General features: G+C 49.0%; 1 protein-coding gene across 2 annotated transcripts in view; it reads right to left on the reverse strand.

Annotated features, from left to right (window-relative positions):
• CORO1C (coronin 1C) overlaps positions 1-18,928 on the reverse strand; it is an 85,315-nt gene extending 66,387 nt beyond the window's left edge. The window contains exon 1 of one of the 2 annotated variants that reach the window (XM_062181940.1): positions 18,830-18,928. The gene's annotated coding sequence lies outside the window, so the exon portion shown is untranslated. Of the gene's footprint in view, positions 1-7,362; positions 7,384-18,829 lie in introns of those variants that run through there. The other variant, XM_062181939.1, reaches the window with a different exon arrangement.
• Between the last annotated feature and the right edge of the window lie 1,009 nt (positions 18,929-19,937).

Below are 19,937 nucleotides of genomic sequence, written 5' to 3' on the forward strand. Positions count from 1 at the left end.
GAACCACAGGAAATTTTTTAAAGTGTGAGTGTGTGGCAAAATCAGATTTGCATTGAAAAATGTCCCTCAGAATGCTACTGGAGAATGCATGTGCAGGTGGGAGGATCTGAGCGGATTCGGGGACGGCAGTCAGGAAGTCACTGCACTCGTCCAGGCCGGAAATGACCGTCCCAGTGGCAACAGGGGTAACTGGCCGAGCTGGCAGACCCGATGTCAACTGGATCTGAAACTTTCAGATGTGGAGCAGGCATCCACTGTGATGCTGGTTCTGACTGGGGCGGCCACGTGGCTGAAGACCAGTCTCTTTATGAGTAGAATGCCTACGAGTAAAATCTAGGGAAGATGTTTTTAAATATAAAAAAAAGTTTTCCTTCTTAGATTAATACCTGCATGTGTGGCTTTAAAGTTATGGCAGATTACTTGCAAAGGTGTCTGGAGCTTGAAGAAAAACATGAGCATTCTATTGGAAAATGAAAGTAACACCATTTGTAATAAAAATCTTATGATTCCAGAATTTTGAGAAATCCTATTTAAATAGGAAAGTATACCCCTTCCAATTTTATGGCACCTTAGGAAAAATCTTTTAGTCTGCCTCATCTTTTTTTTTAAAGATCTATTTTTATTTATTTGAAAGTCAGAGTTACAGGCCGGCGCCGTGGCTTAACACAGCCTTCCCGGGCCATAGCAGAGAGCTGGCCTGGAAGAGGGGCAACCGGGATAGAATCCGGCACCCCGACCAGGACTAGAACCCGGTGTGCTGGCGCCGCAGGTGGAGGATGGCCCAAGTGCTTGGGCCCTGCACCCGCATGGGAGACCAGGAGAAGCACCTGGCTCCTGGCTTCGGATCGGCGAGATGCGCCAGCTGCAGCGGCCATTGGAGGGTGAACCAACGGCAAAATGGAAGACCTTTCTCTCTCTCACTGTCCACTCTGCCTGTCCAAAAAAAAAAAAAAAAAAAAAGTCAGAGTTACAGAGAGGTAGAAGCAGAGAGAGAGAGAGAGGTCTTCCATCCACTCCACTGGTTCATGCCCCAGATGGCGCAACGGCCGAAGCTAAGCTGATCCGAAGCCAGGAGTCAGGAGCTTCCTCTGGATCTCCCACAAGGGTGCAGGGGCCCAAGGACTTGGACCATCTTCTACAGCTTTCCCAGGCCACAGCAGAGAGCTGGATTGGAAGTGGAGCAGCCGGGACTCAAACCAGCGCCCATATGGGATGCCGGCACTGCAGGCTTCAGCTTTACCCATTATGCTACAGTGCCGGCCCCTGCCTCATCCTTTTGAGGAAACTTACAAACCATCTCCCCAGCAGTACACCACTCTAAAGGTTGGTGTGTGTGTGTGTGTGTGTGTGTGTGAAAACACAGTATCACTGTCCACAACAGGGTACAAGAAACTGTAAGAACGTAACTAGCTGGAGAGAATGCAGTTACTACCAAATAAATGCTGCACCACCACCCAATAACTTTAAATGTCTCAGGCTCCAATAAAATGGAAATACCTCCAGGGAAGTGGAAACAAATAAATAAAGCCCACTTTCAGGAGGAAACAGTTGAGCTAAGTATTCTCAGAGTCAATGGTCTATTCCAAGATGCTTCCAGTAGCTGGAGCTGGTAAAACTGTAACCCCAAGCGATCCCAATTCCATTTTCCTCCCAAACTCCATCAAGACTTGCAACTACCATGTTTACTTCTCTGTTAGATTAATTAAACTATAAAATAGTAACTAACAGAGAAATACCCTACACACAAATGAAAGCAGGAAGAATCATTTTTAAGAAAATGGGGGGAGTTTTCCATCCTCTAATCCTTTTAGGCAGCCAGCTACATTCACAGTTTGCAGTTATCTCTAAGGTCTCTCTCTCTCTCACACCAACACACACATGCATACACAAGAATCACAAAACACTTTTTGTGGCCATTTATAATATCTAATAGATGGCCAGCGCCACGGCTCACTAGGCTAATCCTCCGCCTGTGCCACCGGTACCCCAGGTTCTAGTCCCGGCTGGGGCACCGGATTCTGTCCCGGTTGCTCCTCTTCAGTCCAGCTCTCTGCTATGGCCTGGGAGGGCAGTGGAGGATGGCCCAAGTGCTTGGGCCCTGCACCTGCATGGGAGACCAGGAGGAAGCACCTGGCTCCTGGCTTTGGATCAGCACAGTGCGCTGGCTGTAGTGGCCATTTGGGGAGTGAACCAACGGAAGGAAGACCTTTTTCTCTGTCTCTCTCTCTCACTGTCTAACTCTGCCTGTCAAAAAACAAAAACAAAAAATATATATATATATATAATATATATCTAATAGAAACAAAGCCTTCATTTTCAAATTTTTATACAAACGTATCCTTAAAAGATGAGATCATTTAACAGTTGAAATGGTACCAAATTTTTCCTGTCTTCTCAGTTCTTGTGAAATTGAGTCAAAGGAATTCCAAACACATTAGATCCTTGGAGCGCCAGGAGTCACTCAAATGCCCTGAGAGCTGCCTGGTGTTCCTCTAGGGTGGGCCTGGAGCCTCTCTGGGTCCACCAGACCAATCCCCACACCCTCCTCCAGGGAGAATGGGGATGACATCACTCTAGTTAGTCAATGCACTGAAGAACCAGAAACTCAAGAAAAAAACAGCAAAGAGAAATTCAGGTTTGTCAATGCTTCACTTTATATCTTCATCTTGATGCAAATTATTGTTCTTCCCTCATCAATTTTTGTAAAGACTTGTTTATTTCTAAGTCAGAGCTACAGAGAGATGTTCCATTTGCTTGTTCACTCCCCAGATGGCCGCAACAGCCAGGGTTGGGCCAAGGCAAAGCCAGGACCTTCATCAGGGTCTTCCCCATGGGTGACAGGGACCCAAAATTTTGGGCCATCTTCTGCTGCTTTTCCCATGCCATTAGCAGGGAGCTGAATCAAAGTGGAGCAGCCAGGACATGAACCAGTGCCCATATGGGATGACGGAGTCACAGGCGGTGGCTTTACCTGCTACAACACAACACCACCACCACCCCTATCAATTTTAACAGTCTCAATGAAAGCATGTTTCCACTAGGATGTTATTTCATTGATTCTTTCTAAAATCAGATCTACTAACATGATCTACAAAGCAAAGCCATAAGAACTCTATGCTACTGACATGTTCAATTTATTCAAGAAATTAGTTAAATAAATTTACAGTAAAGTCCATAATGTAAGGTTAACCTGTTTTCCATCAGAATTTATATTTTAAATAAGCAAAATTCTTTGCTTCAATAAACAAATGTGTATATGTATATACACACACCTTGCTTACATTTATAATCAGAATTATGAGGCTAGCTTCTCATAATTTTTTTGTATAGATTTATTTATTTATTTATTTATTTGAAAGGCAGAGTTACAGAGGGAGAGAGGGAAGAGACAGAGAGATCTTCCATCCACTGGTTTACTTCCCAAATGGCTGCAGTGGCCAGAGCTGGGTCGATCCAAAGCCAGGATCCAGGAGCCTCTTCCAGGTCTCTCACTTGGGTGCACAGCTTAATAAGCAAACATTTACAATTAGTAGTCCCTCTGTACCACAGGAAACTGGAAAGACCGAAGATCTCTACCCCCAGGATATCGTATCAAATTGAAATTCAATTATTCAGCTCACGTTTACTAAACACCTACTATGCACCAGGCAGTATATTAAGAAATGGGGGCACAAAAAAATGCAAGACATTCTCTGCCCTTAAAAAGGAATTGAGAGGGGCCGACGCTGTGGCACACGCTGTGGCCTGAAGTGCCATATGGGCGCCAGTTCGAGTCCCAGCTGCTCCACATCTGATCCAGCTCTCTGCTATGAACTGGGAAAGCAGCAGAAGATGGCCCAAGTCCTTGGATCCCTGCACCCACATGGGAGACCTGGAAGAAGCTTCTGGCTCCTGGCTTCGGATCAGCTCAGCTCTGGCTGTTGCGGTCATTTGGGGAGTGAACCAGAGGATGAAGACCTCTCTCTCTCTCTGGCTCTACCTCTCTCTGTAACTCTGCCTTTCAAGTAAATAAAATAAACCTTAAAAAAAAAAAAAAGTACTCTGAAAATATTAGCTCTTGTTATTGCTGTTTTTGATAGAAAGCATGGAACTAGGTTGCCCTTTCAATGACATTCAGGTTCCTGAGAAAATGCTTTCAAATAAATAAAATAAATCTTTTAAAAAAAAAAGGAATTCAGAGGGGGATGGTGTTTCAGTGGGTTAAGCTGCCATGCCACCTGCAACACTGACATCCCACATGGACACTGGTTCCAGTCCTGGCTGCTCCACTTTCAATCCAGCTCCTTGATAATGAACCTGGGAAAGCAAAATAGAGGGTAACCCAGGAGCTTGGGGCCCTGTACCCATATGGGAGACCCAGAGGAAGCTCTTAACGCCTGGATTTGGCTTGGTCCGGTCATTGCAGCCATTTGTGGAGTGAACCATCAGATGGAAAAGATTCTCTCTCTCTCCCCTCTCTCTAAGTCTTTCAAGTAAACAAATAAAGCTTTAAAAAAAAAAAAATCAATGGTGTGCCTCTTAAAAGGTTAAAGGACCTGGGTGAAACAATACAAAGCCCGTAGCCATCCTAACACTGAATAACAGTGGTAGTCTCGTGATAACCATAACCGTGATAACCATAACCGTGATAACCGAGACTACCACTGAAATGCATTTGAACCATTGTTTTACTCCAACTATTTAAAGCAGGTCAGCTGAACCAGGGGAGCAGAACTTCAAATCAGGAGATGAAGGACCATGAAGAACTTGAAAGGTTAGTGCAGATCAGAAGAGCTGTGGTGCCCCCAGGCTCTGGACACCACCAGGCCTGCAGAGGGCTGGCAGGGTGGATCACGGTTCCTGGCCTCTTCACATGATTTCCAGTCAGAATTCCAAGGTCACCATTCCCAGTGTTTTAAAACAACTGTGCTGTGAATTAAAGAGATTCCTTCAGTCTAGGCTGAGAACTTTCCCACCAGTTAGAATGCTGGATCTATTTTTTTTTCTAAGTGGTTATCTTACTTGGACTCTGGAACCTAACTCAATCCCAAGTGGGAAATCAAAGGTACACAACTCCCTCCAAACAGGAACGGCATCTGGGCTCTCACCATTCACATTCGGAGACACATGTGCTTCACCACCACGTGGGTGCCACACATACAGCACATGTTCCACTTGACAGTGTAGTTCAGCCCAGTGAATTCACCACATCACTATACTAAGAAAGTCAAATGGGCAGCCTTGGAGGAGAGGGGATTGGGAAAAAATTTCAACTTAGCTAACCTTGTCCTACAAGTGGTACTATAAAGCAACAGTGGTCCACCTAAGAGACGGCCTAAGCACAGTTACTCTATTTCTAAAACAGACAATCGCATTTTAGTAAATACTTACTCCTATCACCCTAAAGAGCTGTGGCCAGCCCTTCTTGGCTCCAGCCTCTCTCTAACTTGCCAAGAAAAATTAGGATGACAGTTTTAAGCTGAAGATACTACTAACCACAAAATTACTTTACCATCTAGCTTGTAAAGTGACTAGCCTCCTCATAAAGCCCTCTGCTTAACACAGATGATAGCTCCAGTCCACATGGATTTCCCAGGCACCACTCAGGCAACAGTCGAGGTTTCATATTAATAAATCAGTCTCAGTTCTTTAAGTTCCTAAGAATGAAAGGAATTAGAACCTTTAACTAGAAAAGAATGCTTGACCATTATGGAAAGGAATTTAAGTATCTTTCATGTGAAGTAAGCAAATAATGGTGATTAAACATTTGTCAGAGAGAGGAGGTGATTATGAATTTTGTCAAGCACCCCTACAATGTCAAGAGTGGGAAACAGCAGCTGGTGCTGTGGCACAGTGGGTTAAGCCACCACTTGTGACACTGGCATCCCGTAAAGGAGTGCCAGTTCAAGTCCCGGCTGCTCTGCTTCTGGTCCAGCTCCCTGCTAATGCACCTGGAAAAGCAGCAGAGGACGGCCCAAGTGCTTGGGCCCCTGCCCCCAACAAGGGAGACGCAGATGAGTACCAGAGATAGCCCTTACTATTGTGAGCATCTGGGTAATGAGCCAGCAGATGGAAGTTTGCACTCTCTCTCTGTTTCTTCCTGTCACTTTGTCTTTTGAATTCATTTTTTTTAAAAGAGTGAGAAATATACCCCAAAAGTTTCACTCTTTCAATACTTTCTTTCCTACATGTGTCTATTATAGTCTCACAAAATTAAAAAAAAAAAAAACAACAACAGCAGCTTTGTTTATCCAGATGAAGGTCTCTGTTGTCAGGGATGGGGACACACATCCAGTTCTTCGATGGTGCAAGAAAGGTTCTCACAGCAAACCACCAGACTTGCAGTCTCTCTTGGATCTCCAGAGACAGAATGACTACTTTTGTTAATCTTAAGTGGTTTTCATTATGCCCCTTAAAATCTGCATGGTCCCAGGCACAGATGGCCTACTAGTGTTGATTATTCTTTTTTTTCAAGATTTTATTATTCACTTGAAAGTCAGAGTTACACAAGAGTTAGAGAGAGAGACACAGAGATCTTCCATCTGCTGTTTCACTTCCCAGATGGCCACAATGGCAAGGGCAGGGCCAGGATGAAGCCAGGAAATCCATCCGGGTCTCCCACGTGTACAGTGGGGGCTCAAGCACTTGGGCCATCTTCCACTGCTTTTCCCAGAACATTAGCAGGGAACTGGATTGCAAGTGGAACATCCAGGACTCGAACTGGTGCCAAAATATGATGCTAGCATCACAGGTGGCAGAGGAACTGGCTACACCACAACGCCGGCCCTTGATTTTTCTGAAGACTCAATACAAGAGCACGTTTGTAATATTAACTGGTCTTTGAAAAACCTGAGAAAAGTCCTGTCAACCACTGCTTACTAAAGGTCAGATCATAAGCATGAAAAAACAAAAAAGGATCAACAAATATTGTCAAGGAATTTTACATTAAAAACAGGAAATCCAATCTACCAAAGGGTTACCTTAGAGACTCCATATACTGTCAAGTTTCCAAAAATCCATCTAAAAATGCTTTTGAAAGCCCAAACAAAATGTCTGGCTGGGGCCAGCGCTGTAGCTTGGGGGAAAAGCTGCTGCCTGCAGTGCTGGCATCCCATATGGGCGCTGGTTCTAATCCCAGCTGCTCCTCTTCTGATCCAGCTCTCTGCCATGGCCTGGGAAAGCAGTAGAAGATGGCCCAATGTGGGAAGACCCAGAAGAAGCTCCTGGCTCCTGGCTTCAGATCAGCACAGCTCCAGCCATTACGGCTAATTGGGGAGGGAACCAGCAGATGGAAAACCTCTGTCTCTCTGCCTCTCCTCTCTCTGTGAAACTCTTTCAAATAAATAAATAAATCTTAAAAAAAAAAAAGTCATGGTTTCATACCAGAACAAGCTGAGCATATGGGAAAACACAGCAACAGCACAAGTACGAGCTCCCAACTGTGGTGATGATGAACCGCAGAGATAAAGCCTGGGAGCAGGCTGTTTGCAGACCTGGCAAAAGATCACGGTGGAAGGTTAGGAGAATGGAACCGCTGCACTGGGTCAAAGACTATTTAAAAAGGGCTGGGGCCGGCGCTGTGGCACAGCAGGTTAAAGCCCTGACCTGCAGTAATGACATCCCATATGGGGACCAGTTCAAGTCCCAGCTGCTCCACTTTTGATTCAATTCTCTGCTATGGCCTGGGAAAGCAGTAGAAGATGGTCCAAGTCCTTGGGCCCCTGCACCGTATGGGAGACCCAGAAGAAGCTCCTGGCTCCTGGCTTCGGATCAGCACAGCTCCAGCTGTTGCAGCCAATCAGGAAGTGAACCAGCGGATGGAAGACCTCTCTCTCTCTCTCTCTCTGCAACTCTTTCAAATAAATAAGTAAATCTTTAAAAAAAAAAAAATGCACTGGTTCACTCCCCCAAATGCCCACAACAGTCTGACCAGGCTGAAGTCAAGAGCCAGGAACTCAACCTAGGTCTCTCTGTGGGTGGAGGACACAAGTGCTTGAGCCATCACCTCCTGCCTCTCCAAGGTGTACATTAGTAGGAAGCTGGAATCGGAAGTGGAGCCAGGACTTGAACTAGGTGCTCTGAAATGGAACGCAGCCAACCCAAGCAGTGTCTTAGCCACTACACCAAACACCTACACCTGCTCCTTAATTTTTTTTTTTTTTTAATTTGGAAGTCGGGAAGCCAGACTTTGGGCATAGAAAGGGAAGGCAGAACAGAGGGCTCTGATCTGGACATCATTTTCTTTTTTTTAAAGATTCATTTACTCGAAAGTCAGTGGGCCAGTGCTGGGGTTCTGCTGGTTAAAGTGGCGGCCTGCAGCGCAGGCATCCCATGTGGACGCCAGCTGGAGTCCCAACTGCTCCACGTCCAATTCAGCTCCCTGCTGATGCACCTGGGAAAGCAGCAGAGGCCCCTGCACCCACCCATGTGGGAGACCCAGAAGAAGCTCCTAGCTTTGGCCTGGCCCGGCCCGGCCCAGCCCTGGTCTTTGTGGCCATTTGGATGAACCAGTGGATAGAAGATATCTATCTCTCTGTCTCTCTGTTTATCCTTGTCTCTCTGTAACTCTGTCTCTCAAATAAATAAAAATTTTTTTTTAAAAAAGTCAGAGTTACATAAAGAGAGAGGGAGAGACAGAGAGACAAGGATCTTCGATCTCCTGGTTCACACTGCAGATGGCTGCAACAGCAAGTTCTGGACCAGGCCGAAGCCAGGAACTAAGAGATTCATCTAGGACTGCCACATGGATAGCAGAGGCTCAAGCACTTGGACTGTCTTCCACTGCTTTTCCCAGGCCATTAGAAGGGAGCTAGGGGCCAGCGCCGCGGCTCACTAGGCTAATCCTCCACCTGCAGCGCCAGCACTTGGGTTCTAGTCCCGGTTGGGATGCCAGATTCTGTCCCGGTTGTTCCTCTTCCAGTCCAGCTCTCTGCTGTGGCCCAGGAAGGCAGTGGAGGACGGCCCAAGTCCTTGGGCCCTACACCCACATGGGCGACCAGGAGGAAGCACCTGGCTCCTGGCTTTGGATCAGCGCAACGCGTCGGCCATAGCAGCCATTTGGGGGTGAACCAACGAAAAGAAGACCTTTCTCTCTGCCTCTCTCTCACTGTCTAACTCTGTCCAAAAAAAAAGGAGTTAGATTGCTAGATTGGAAATAGAACAACTGGGACATGAACTGGTGCCCATACAGGATGCTTGTGCCGCAAGCAGTAGCTTAACCTGCTACACCAACACTGGTCCCAAATTTTGTTTTAAGAAAACAGTGTAGGGGTAGGCATTTGGTACAACAGTTAAGATACCACTTGGGACCCAAGCATCCCATATCTGAGTGCCTAGATTCAAGTCACAGCTCCACTCTGCCTCCTGATTCCAGCTTCCTGCTAATATACACCCTAGGAGGTGGCAGGTAATGACTCAAGTACTTAGGTCCTTTCCACCCACGTGGAAAATGCAGATTGAATTCCTAGGCTCTGGTCCCAGCCAGGAGCCACTGCAGGCATTTGTAGAGTGAACCAGCAGATGGGAGGTCTCTCTCTCTCTCTGCCTCTCAAACAAAATGTTGTTAAGAAATGAAATGTAGAGGCAGGCATTGTGGGGCCGGTGCTGCCGAGTAGCAGGTAAAGCCACCACCTGCAGTGCCAGCATCCCATATGGGTGCTGGTTGAGTCTGGCTGCTCCACTTCTGATCCTGCTCTCTGCTATGGCCTGGGAAAGCAGGGGAAGATGGCCCAAGTCCTTGGGCTCCTGCACCTGTATGAGAGACCCAGAAGAAGCTACCGGCTCCTGGCTTTGGATCAGCACAGCTCCGGCCATTGCAGCCATCTAGGGAGTAAACCAGTGAGACCTCTCTCTTTCTCTCTCTCTCTGCCTCTCTGTAACTGTGTAACTTTGCCTTTCAAGCAAATAAATAAATCTTTAAAAAAAAGAAGCAGCAGCAGCAGCAGCAGCAGGCATTGTGGCACAACTAGTTAAGATGTATCCCTGGGGAGCTGGCCCTGTGGCACAGCGGGTTAAAGCCCCAGCCTGCAGCACCAGCATTCCATATGGGCACCGGTTCACTTACTGGCTGCTCCACTTCTGATCCAGCTCCCTGCTAATGTGCCTGGGAAAGCAGCAGCAGATGGCCCAAGTGCTTAGGCTCCTGCACCCATGTGGGAGACCTGGAAGAAGCTCCGGGCTCCTGGCTTTGGCCTGGCATAACCTGACCACTACAGCCATTTGGGGAGTGAACCAGCAGGTGGAAGGCCTCTCTGTCTCTCTTTCTCTCTCTTTAACTCTGCCTTTCATAGAAACAAGTAAACCTAAAAAAAAAAGGGGGGTGGGGAGACAGCACTGTGGCATAGCGGGTAAAGCCGCTGCCTGCAGTGCTGGCATCCCATATGGGCACCAGTTCATATCCCTGCTGCTCCATCTGATCCAGCTCTCTGCTGTGGTCCAGGAAAGCAGTACAAGACGGCCCAAGTGCTTGGGCCCCTGCACCCACATAGGACACCCAGAGGAAGCAGATTCAGCTTCCTGCTAATGTGCCTGGGAAGCAACAGATGATGGCCCCAAGTCCTTGAGTCCCCATCATGCAAGTAGGAGACCTGAATAGATTACCTGGCCCAGCCCTGGCTGTTACACACATGTGGGCAGTGAAATGGGATGAAAAATCTCTCTCTGTCATACTGTCTTTCAAATAAATAAATCTTTTTTTAAAAAATGAAATGTAGGCCGGCGCCGCGGCTCACTAGGCTAATCCTCCGCCTTGCGGCGCCGGCACACCGGGTTCTAGTCCCGGTCGGGGCACCGATCCTGTCCCGGTTGCCCCTCTTCCAGGCCAGCTCTCTGCTGTGGCCAGGGAGCGCAGTGGAGGATGGCCCAAGTCCTTGGGCCCTGCAACCCATGGGAGACCAGGAGAAGCATCTGGCTCCTGCCATCGGAACAGCGCGGTGCGCCGGCCGCAGCGCGCTACCCCGGCGGCCATTGGAGGGTGAACCAACGGCAAAAGGAAGACCTTTCTCTCTGTCTCTCTCTCTCACTATCCACTCTGCCTGTCAAAAAAAAAAAAAAAAAAAAAAAAATGAAATGTAGATAAGCGTATAAGCAAAGGGAAAAAAATCACTATGTATCCTGAAACCACAGCCTTCAGTCTCATCATACATAGGCTTTTCCATTTATATTCCAGTTTCTCTTCCTCTGACCTTTGCATTATTTTGATTCGATTTCTTATTGCTGCGGCAAACAGGGGGAATCATCTGTTGTGATTAATGTGAGAGCCAAACGACAGGCCTAATTTAACATCCCCTGAGCCCCTGGCAGCTCTTTTCCTGCACAGAATGGTACACTCATCACAACGTGGCCAGTCACATCACAACCAGGTAAGTATCTCAAGCACTGCAGTGCTAGCTCTTTCCAAATCCCCAAAGATCAATCTTTTGCCAGGCACTAAACCATTTTCTTCAAAACAAGCAGATCAACAGAGTACAAGTAGAAAGCTTGAATAAGGGAAGCTTGACTGAAGAGACATTTCCAGTTCTGACAAATGTAAAAAACAGTGTCTCATTTTTACCACCACCTTTCCATCCTAAAATTAGACATTTTTTTTCCCTGTTCTGCAATTCAACTCTGATTCATCCTAAAATCCTCAAGTGGAAGTGAGAATCTATATTCAACAGCTTAACATCAGAAATAAACTACAGACGTACTCTATTTGATTTTCAGCAGCTGCACTCACTAACAGACATTTGAAAGGAAGAGGAATGTATTCGGTGCCTACGGCATTACTAGGCTCCTTACATACTCTTCCTCATTTGGTCTTGACAATGACCCTGTGAAGCAGCCATTAGCATCACCATACTACAGAAGGGGGAAGTAGGGCTCTGGCAGCCATGGCCAGCAAGCAGTGGAGCTGAGAGTGAAATCCAGCTCGCCTGGCTCTGAGGGCCTGCACCTTTGCAGCCTCAGCTCCTGAAAACAGAACACTAAGAAGCTAAGACGCCCACAGTCGCTAAGCCTAGTGAGACAAAGAAGAAATTTGAAATTCATGTTTTTTCTCTCCCTTACTACCTTCTCACAACCTTAATGAACACAGAAGAAAAAGCATCCCAAGGGTTGGGCCCCTGTGGCCAAAGGGGTTCACCTGTATGCCATATCAGAGTGCCTGGGATCAGGCTGGATCCAGCTTCCTGCTAATCTGAACCCTGGTGGGCAGCAGAAGATAGCTCGAGTCCTTGGGCCCCTGCACCCACGTGGGAGACCCGGAAGAAGCTCCAGGCTTCGGATCAGCACAGTTCCAACCGTTGTGGGGAGTGAACCAGCAGATGGGAAGACCTCTCTCTCTGTAAGTCTTTCAAATAAATAAAATAAATCTTTTTAAAAAATGAAGATAAAGAGTACAAAATATAACTCAAGAATACTAACAAGTCAGATGAGAAGAAAGTATGTGCCCCTAAAATTAGACTTACAGCCATTCTCACGAGGGCCTGAGGGCAGCTCCATCACTACCTCAGTACCTTCAGGGTGGCCCACATGCATGTGGTATGGCTAAATCACACCCCACTAACTGTGCTCGCCCTGGCCAACTGCCCCACTGAGAAGGCTGCGCATCAGTCATTACTGTTCACTGGGGGAGCAAATCTAGGCAAGAATATTTTGCCCTCAGAAAAATGTTTTAAGCACTGGGTTTTACACCTGAACACTGTTGGTAAGAACCAGAGCTGGATGCCACGAAGGCAGAGGGGAATTACCAATGACCTCTGCTCTCCTTTTATTAGTTTTTAAAATGTTTACTTATTGACTGTTTTTTGAGAGAGAGAGAAATTGCAAGACAGACTGTCCCTCTATTGGTCCATTCCCAAAATGCCTGCAACAGCCAGGGCTTAGCACGCGTGAGAGTCACCACTACTGCCTTCCAGGTGTACATCAGTAGGAAGCTGAAACTGGCTTGCTTGTTTGAGGAGAGCGAGCTTCTATCTGCTTGTTCATGGAGCAGTAAACCAGAACTCAGTCCAGGTCGCTCACGTGGGTGGCAAGAACCCAATTCACAGGAGTGGGAACCTTTTTTCTGCCAAGGGCCATTTGGATATTTATAACATCACCTGTGAGTCATACAAAATTATCAACTTAAAAATTAGCATGCCATAGATTCACTGAATTTCGAGTCCCACCTGCGGTTGCCTGGGCAAGACCAACCAGGATTCTGCAGGCCTTACTGGCCCATTTTCAGGACACTCCCTACCCCTAAGCCATCCCCAAAGCCTCCCAGGGTCTGCATTAGAAGGAAGTTGGAGTCAGAAACCAGAGCCAGTTATTGAACCCAGACACTCTGATACGGGGTGCAGGCATCTCAACTCCAAAGTCAAACACCACACATATTCATGCTACTTTAACATAAGCAGTTAAAGACATTAATAATAATCAGAGGGGCCAGTGCTATGGCATAGAAGGTTAAGCCTCTACCTGCAGTGCTGGCACCCCATAGGGGCACTGGTTTGAGCCTGGCTGCTCCATTTCCAATCCAGCTCTCTGCTAACGCACCTGGGAAAAGCAGCTGAAGATGGCCCAAGTTCTTAGGCCCTTGCACCCATGTGGGAGATCTGGAAGAAGCTCCTGGCTCCTAGTTTCGGACTGGCCCAGTCCCAGCCATTGCAACCATTTGGCAAGTGAACCAGTGGATGAAAGATTCTCATTCTCTCATTTTCTCTCTCTCTCTCTCTCACTCTCACTCTCATTCTCCCTCCTATGTATCTCTGCCTTTCAAATAAATAAATCTTAAAAATACTACTACTAGGCCAGCGCGGCAGCTCAACAGGCTAATCCTCTGCCTGTAGCACCAGCACACCGGGTTCTAGTCCCGGTCGGGGTGCCGGATTCTGTCCTGGTTGCCCTTCTTCCAGGCCATCTCTCTGCTGTGACCTGGGAGGGCAGTGGAGGATGGCCCAAGTGCTTGGGCCCTGCACCTGCATGGGAGACCAGGATAAGCACCTGGCTCCTGCCTTCAGACCAGCGCGGTGCGCCGGCCGCAGTGGCCATTGGGGGTGAACCAACAGTAAAGGAAGACCTTTCTCTCTGTCTCTCTCTCTCACTGTCCACTCTGCCTGTCCAAAAAAAAAAAATACTACTACTAATAATAATCTTAAAAAAACTACTGATCCCAGGATCTTTTCAGTTAACTTCAATAAATAATGATTCATTATGCAAATAATTAGTAGGTGATGGCAACCAGAGCTACTGGATGGAGACTCTCAGTGTGGCTTCCCTGGGAATTTCTCACCTGCATTCTGCTGTTTATAGGGACGGGCCTTTCACGCTGTGACCTCAAATGCAGGTCCACTTCCTTGTAGAAGACCGCAGTGACGAATGCACAGCCCACGAGGGCAGGGACAACGTCTACTGATGTGATGAGGAAGTTCTCCAGAGGGAAAAAAACCTTGCAAGCTGGATCCCAAAGGTCAAGTGGGATTGGGAAAGTGGAAAGGAGGCAGAATGGTAAGCGCACAAGATTTAAAAGGTGTGACCTTTCCGGGAACAGCAACAAAGATAAACACATGGGAAGAGCAGTGCTGAGAGAGAAAGCAGGCTGAATCGGAAACTGCTGTGATCCACACCCACATTAAGAAGTATGACTTAGATGTCATTAAATGTAAAATGTTTGTGTTTCAAAGGACACCATCAAGAAAGTGAAAAGACACCTTGCAGAATGGGAAAAAAAAAATTTAAGTCATGTATCTGATAAGGTGTTTGCATCTAGGATACATAAACAAATCTTACAACAATCAAGACAACCTACTAAAAAATGGGTAAAGCATCTGAAGACATTTCTCCAGAGAAGATATACAAATGTCCACTGATCACATGCAATGGTGTGCAACATCATTAGCTACCAGGAAAATGCAAATCAAAAGCATAATGAGGTCCCCTCCCGCCACCCCTCCCCAGCCTTTGTGGCTCAACAGGTTAAGCTACCACCTTGGAAGCCAGCATCCCATATGAGCTCCAGCTGGAGTCTCAGCTGCTCTACTTCCGCCCCAGTTCCCTGCTAATGCACCTGGGAAAGCAGTGGAAGATGTTCCAAGTCCCTGCTACTCACATGGGAGACCAAGATGGAGTTTCAGCCTGGCTCAGCGCTGACTACTGTGGCCATTTGGGGAGTGAATCAACAGATGGAAGATCTCTTAGTCTCTCTCGCTCTCTCTCTCTCTCTCTCTAACTCTGCCTTTCTAATAAAATAAATAAATCTGCCTGCAATGCTGGAATCCTATATGGGCACCAGTTCAAGTCCTGGCTGCTCCACTTTTGATCCAGCTCCCTGCTAACATGCCTGGGAAAGCAGGATGGCCCAAGTACCAAGTCCATGGTTCTTCCAGCAGTTAAACATAGTTACCATCTGGCCTGGCAACTTCACTCCTATATACTCACAAGAAATGAAAACCTCTGTTTACCACAATCCGGTACATGAACATTCACAGCAGGATCATTCGTAATAGCCAAAAATGGGAAACACTCAAATGCTCATCAACTGTTAAACGGATAAATATGGTAAATCCATACAATGGAGAATTACTCAACCAGAAAAAAAAGGATAAGATACTATACTTGCTAAAACACATAAACCTCAAAAGCATGTTAAATTATACAAGCTACACCACATGACTTCACCTATTAAATGTCCAGAGGCCAGCACTGTGGCACAGATGGTTAAAGCACTGGCCTGCAGCGCTGGCATACCATATGGGCCCTGGTTCAAGTCCCAGCTGTTCCACTTCTGATCAAGCTCTCTGCTAATGTGCCTGGGAAAGCAGTGGAGGATGGCCCAAGACTTTGGGCCCCTACACCCACATGGGAGATTTGGAAGAAGCTTTTGGATTCGGATTGGATTAGCTCTGGCATTGTAGCCATTTGGGGAGTGAACCAGCAGATACAAGACCCTCCCCCCCCCCACCTCTCTCTCTACCTCTCTCTGTAACTCTTTCAAATAAATAAAATATTTAAAAAAAATAAAATAAAATGTCCAAAAGAGGCAAATCCATACAGCAAGTAGACTAGGGGCTGCCTCAGGATAAAGAGAGAGGGGGATGGTGAGGGAGGACCAATTCTGTGGGGTTTCTTTTGGGAGTTGATGAAAATGTTCTAAAATGGACTGTGGTGATAGCCGCATAACTCTGTAAACATCCAAAAAAACCACTGAATTGTGTGCTTTAAGTGGGTGAACTGTATGATATGTGAATTATATCTCAGTACATCTGTTATAAACAAAAAAGATTCCATTATACACCGCTGAAACACAAAGTGAATGCGTTGCGTATAGAATCTTGTTCACTCACTTTAAAGGACCTGAACTAGGGCAATGAAAACCCAGGGAGATTCTATTACTTAACATTCTAGGGACTAGGTCATACTGAAATATTCATGAAGAATTCTATGTTTTCATACAAAAAAAGGCACCTTATGTTTAAAATGACGTAACTCAGGGCTAGGGTACCAGGGAAGTCATCAAATGGAAAAACCAGCTTAAGAGGTTTCACCATGAGCATAAGAAAGTAGCACTCCAATCTGTTATTGCCCCACCCACAAAATTATTATTGTTCCACCTTTGAAAGAGGTCAAAGGTAAAACTATCAACTAATATTTTCTAAAGTACCTGTTTGTGGCAAAAGAAAATGTTAAGAAGTGAATATTTTGCCATCATAAAGAAGGACTCTTCCATATCCCACTTACTTAACTAATAATGTATCCTTTTGAACATTCCACCAGAGGCATCGGACCCTCCTCCCCATGGCTGGAGTGGACCCCAGAAGTGACAGATGCCGTAAACATAAAACTTGTATCAAAAATATTCAACAATGTTTAAGAAATGCTCTTTGCCAACTCTGAATCTAAACCTCAACATAAAGACATAAATGCTGATTAGCACAACCTGCAGGCAAAGCAACAATGATCGTGAGAAATTCAGCATTGTGTGCAGTTATATTCATGGCAAGTATATTAAAATCCGTCAGGTTTAATGTATCTTCCACAAGTAATCAAAAACAAGCACAAAGCATATTCTAGATCTGTCAGAAATATCCGATTTTTATACCAAGTGTTGGTTCAATCTTCAGGACACAACCATCACCTACTACGAAACATTTCACTTTGAAGCCTAAGATACAATACAATTCCCTATTTCTGAACTGTCAGGTGCAATGCTGACTACTAAGACTTCACACTCAAATATCATGACTTTGAAACAAACCCCAAACCAAAATATCAGTTTCCTTAAATCAGCTTCTGAAATGTATAGAATGAAATCCAAAACAGACTTTTGCCCATGTATTCGGTTTTGTAGAGAATGCAAAAAAGTAAATTAATATTGAACAGATACCTATTTGTCTTCACAACTGAACAGACGGTACAAAGCAACTGCTCAGACTTAATCACGTTTCCGTCTACTCTCGCAGGCCCTGGGGATGGGACAGAGTTCTGCCACACAAGGACAATGAGATGCATTATTATATAGAGTGAGTGAGAATCCCACCGTCTTAGAACGTAATTCCAGGCAAGAAGGCTGCGGGAAGAGGGCCCAACACTTTGGGCTACTTCCTAAAGCACTACATATTCGCCACCCGGGACCAGTTTCTAAACGCTGTCTTCTTTTTCAATGTCTTTTAAGAAGGAAAAAAGCCTTTGTGTCTTGTTATCCTGGGGGAGGGTGAACAACTTGCAATTTGCTCCTCACTCTAAATCCCACGTTTGCAACATGTAGAGCAAGCACTTCAGGCACCACAAAACAAGGGCAGCCTACATTAAAGCCAAATATAGGATGTGATTCTGAACCACGATGCAGCGAAGTCGACGTTTCCTTTTCCAGAGCTCAAAACCCTTTGAACACTCCCAAAAAAGGACGGCAGGGCCAGCACCTCCCTGCCAGAGGAAGCCCCTTTCTTCTCGGCTCTCCCCGCAGCCTGCCACTTCCCCCAGCACGCCAGATCCTTGGAGAGACCCCGCACCGGTGCGGGAGGGCTCGGGTCGTCCATTGCCACCCGCAACATCTGACTTCGGCCTCAGTCGATTCGAGCCCCACCTGCACCCAGCGCCTGCTCACCGCGTCCCCGGCCAGCGGCTCCGCTGTTAGGGGCGCACATCTCTCAATCACCCAGCTCCCTCGGGCGCCCCAGGGGCCCCGACCCGGCCGGGTTCTTCCTCTCTCCACCCCCCCCACCCCCACCCGGCCGCCAGTCCCGGCGCGGCCACTTCCCAAGCCGCCCCCACCCACGTTGCTCCAGCGCTAGCCCTGCCCCGCCCTGCCTGGCCCCCAACCCAGACCTTCGGGGGCCCAAAGCCAAGCAACCCCCAGGCCAGCCGGCCGCCCTCGCCCCTCCCAGGCAGGGCCCAGCTCCCCCGGCCCCAGCCCACCCCCCACCCCCCACCCCCTCGCTCCCTAGGGCGGCTGAAACCCCGCCCCCGGGCCTGGCGCCCCGGGGCGCAGCGCCCTAGCCTCGGGGGCCTCTCCCCACCCAGCACCGCACCCAACCGGGCGGCCGGCCTCCGACCCCGAGAAACCGTTCGGGACCAGCCGCGTCCCGTCGGCCCCCACTCGGCCACGGCTCCTCAGCCGACCAGGAAAGCCCTCCCCACAGGGACCCCGCCTCACGCCCCCCGGACCCACTGGTTCTGCCCCCAACTCCCCTCCCCCCAGACCCCGCGCCTCGGGCAGCACCCCCAGCCCCGAGGCTCCGCGCCCCGCGCGCCCACGCCAGCCCTCTCCCCGCCACCGGGCCGGGCCCCTCGCCCCGCCGGCTCCTGTCAGCCGGCGCCGGCACATGCCGGGAGGACAGGTCCGCCCGCCCGGCTCGCTCCCGAGCGGCCCCGCCGGGCGCGCGCCGCTCACCAGGGCCGAGGTGCCTCAGGCGCCGCCGCCTCCACCGCCGCCGAAGTCCCAGCTGCAAAGCCCGGCGAAGCCTCCAACCGCTGCCGCCTCCCGCCTGGCACTGAGCGCCGCGCGGGGGAGGGGCACGGGCAGCCGCCGCCGCCCCGGCCGCCGCGCTCCAGCCCCGCCCCCGCGCCGCGCCGGAGCCAACCAGGGCCGCGGGGCTGGGGCGCGCCACGCCCACTTCCGGAGGGGAATCCCGCTTCCCACCCTGCGTTCCACGCCTCCGCCTCCCTGGCGCCCCCTCTGGTCGCGCTGAGCTGTGCAGGCGGGCCGCGGAGGAAGGCGATGCCCAAGCTCAGTTCTCTGAGTGGCTGCAGGGCCACGCCCACAGGCGCCTCCGAGCCACGCCCACTGCTCCTTAGAATCTGGAGCGGGGTTCTTAGAGCTCCGCCCACTGATTCCCCGGCTCCGCAAGGCCGGCTTCTCAAAGACGGTCCTAGAGACGCTTAAAAACTGGGACGTCAGTTTCTCCTAGCCCCGCCCACTGCCCGGCCAAGCCCTCGAACCCGCGTCCCGGCTCCCTAAGCCCCGCGGCCCTTTCATTGCCTCGGAACAGCGGCCGCCCGACTTCCAGAAGCCCCGCCCACTGTCCGTCTGAGCGCCGGTCGCCCAGGCCACGCCCCGAATTCGCGAACTCCCGCCCCTGCCCCCTCGGGCGGCCGCAGCCCTGCGCCCCCTGGCCATTGTCGCTGCCCGCGCGAGGCGGCCTGTGCGGGGCCGGGCAGCACCGCCGGAGCCTCCCACTCACTGACCGACCGCGTTCCGCAGACGAGGACAAATGGAGCCTCCGAGGCCGCTCCCCTCCTGCCCTGGCCAGAATCCCTGTAATGGCTGGGCACCAGCTGCTGCCCGGCTGCCTGACCCGGGCTCGGGCGCCCCAGCCCTGAACGTGGCAAGAGTCGCTCTGTTGAAAACGCAGAGACCCCTTCTGCAAAGCCAGGCCCGGGGGCTGGGGTTCCTCTTCAGCATGAGCCTCGGAAACCTATGTTAGGTAGGTCAAGATCCGCTGGAACCAAAGCAGCTCTCCGGCAAATGACCCGTCCTCCCTGAGGCTCAGTTTCTGCAT

Source organism: Lepus europaeus, chromosome 23 (assembly GCF_033115175.1).
Source record: "Lepus europaeus isolate LE1 chromosome 23, mLepTim1.pri, whole genome shotgun sequence".
In the NCBI taxonomy this organism is placed as follows: domain Eukaryota; kingdom Metazoa; phylum Chordata; class Mammalia; order Lagomorpha; family Leporidae; genus Lepus; species Lepus europaeus.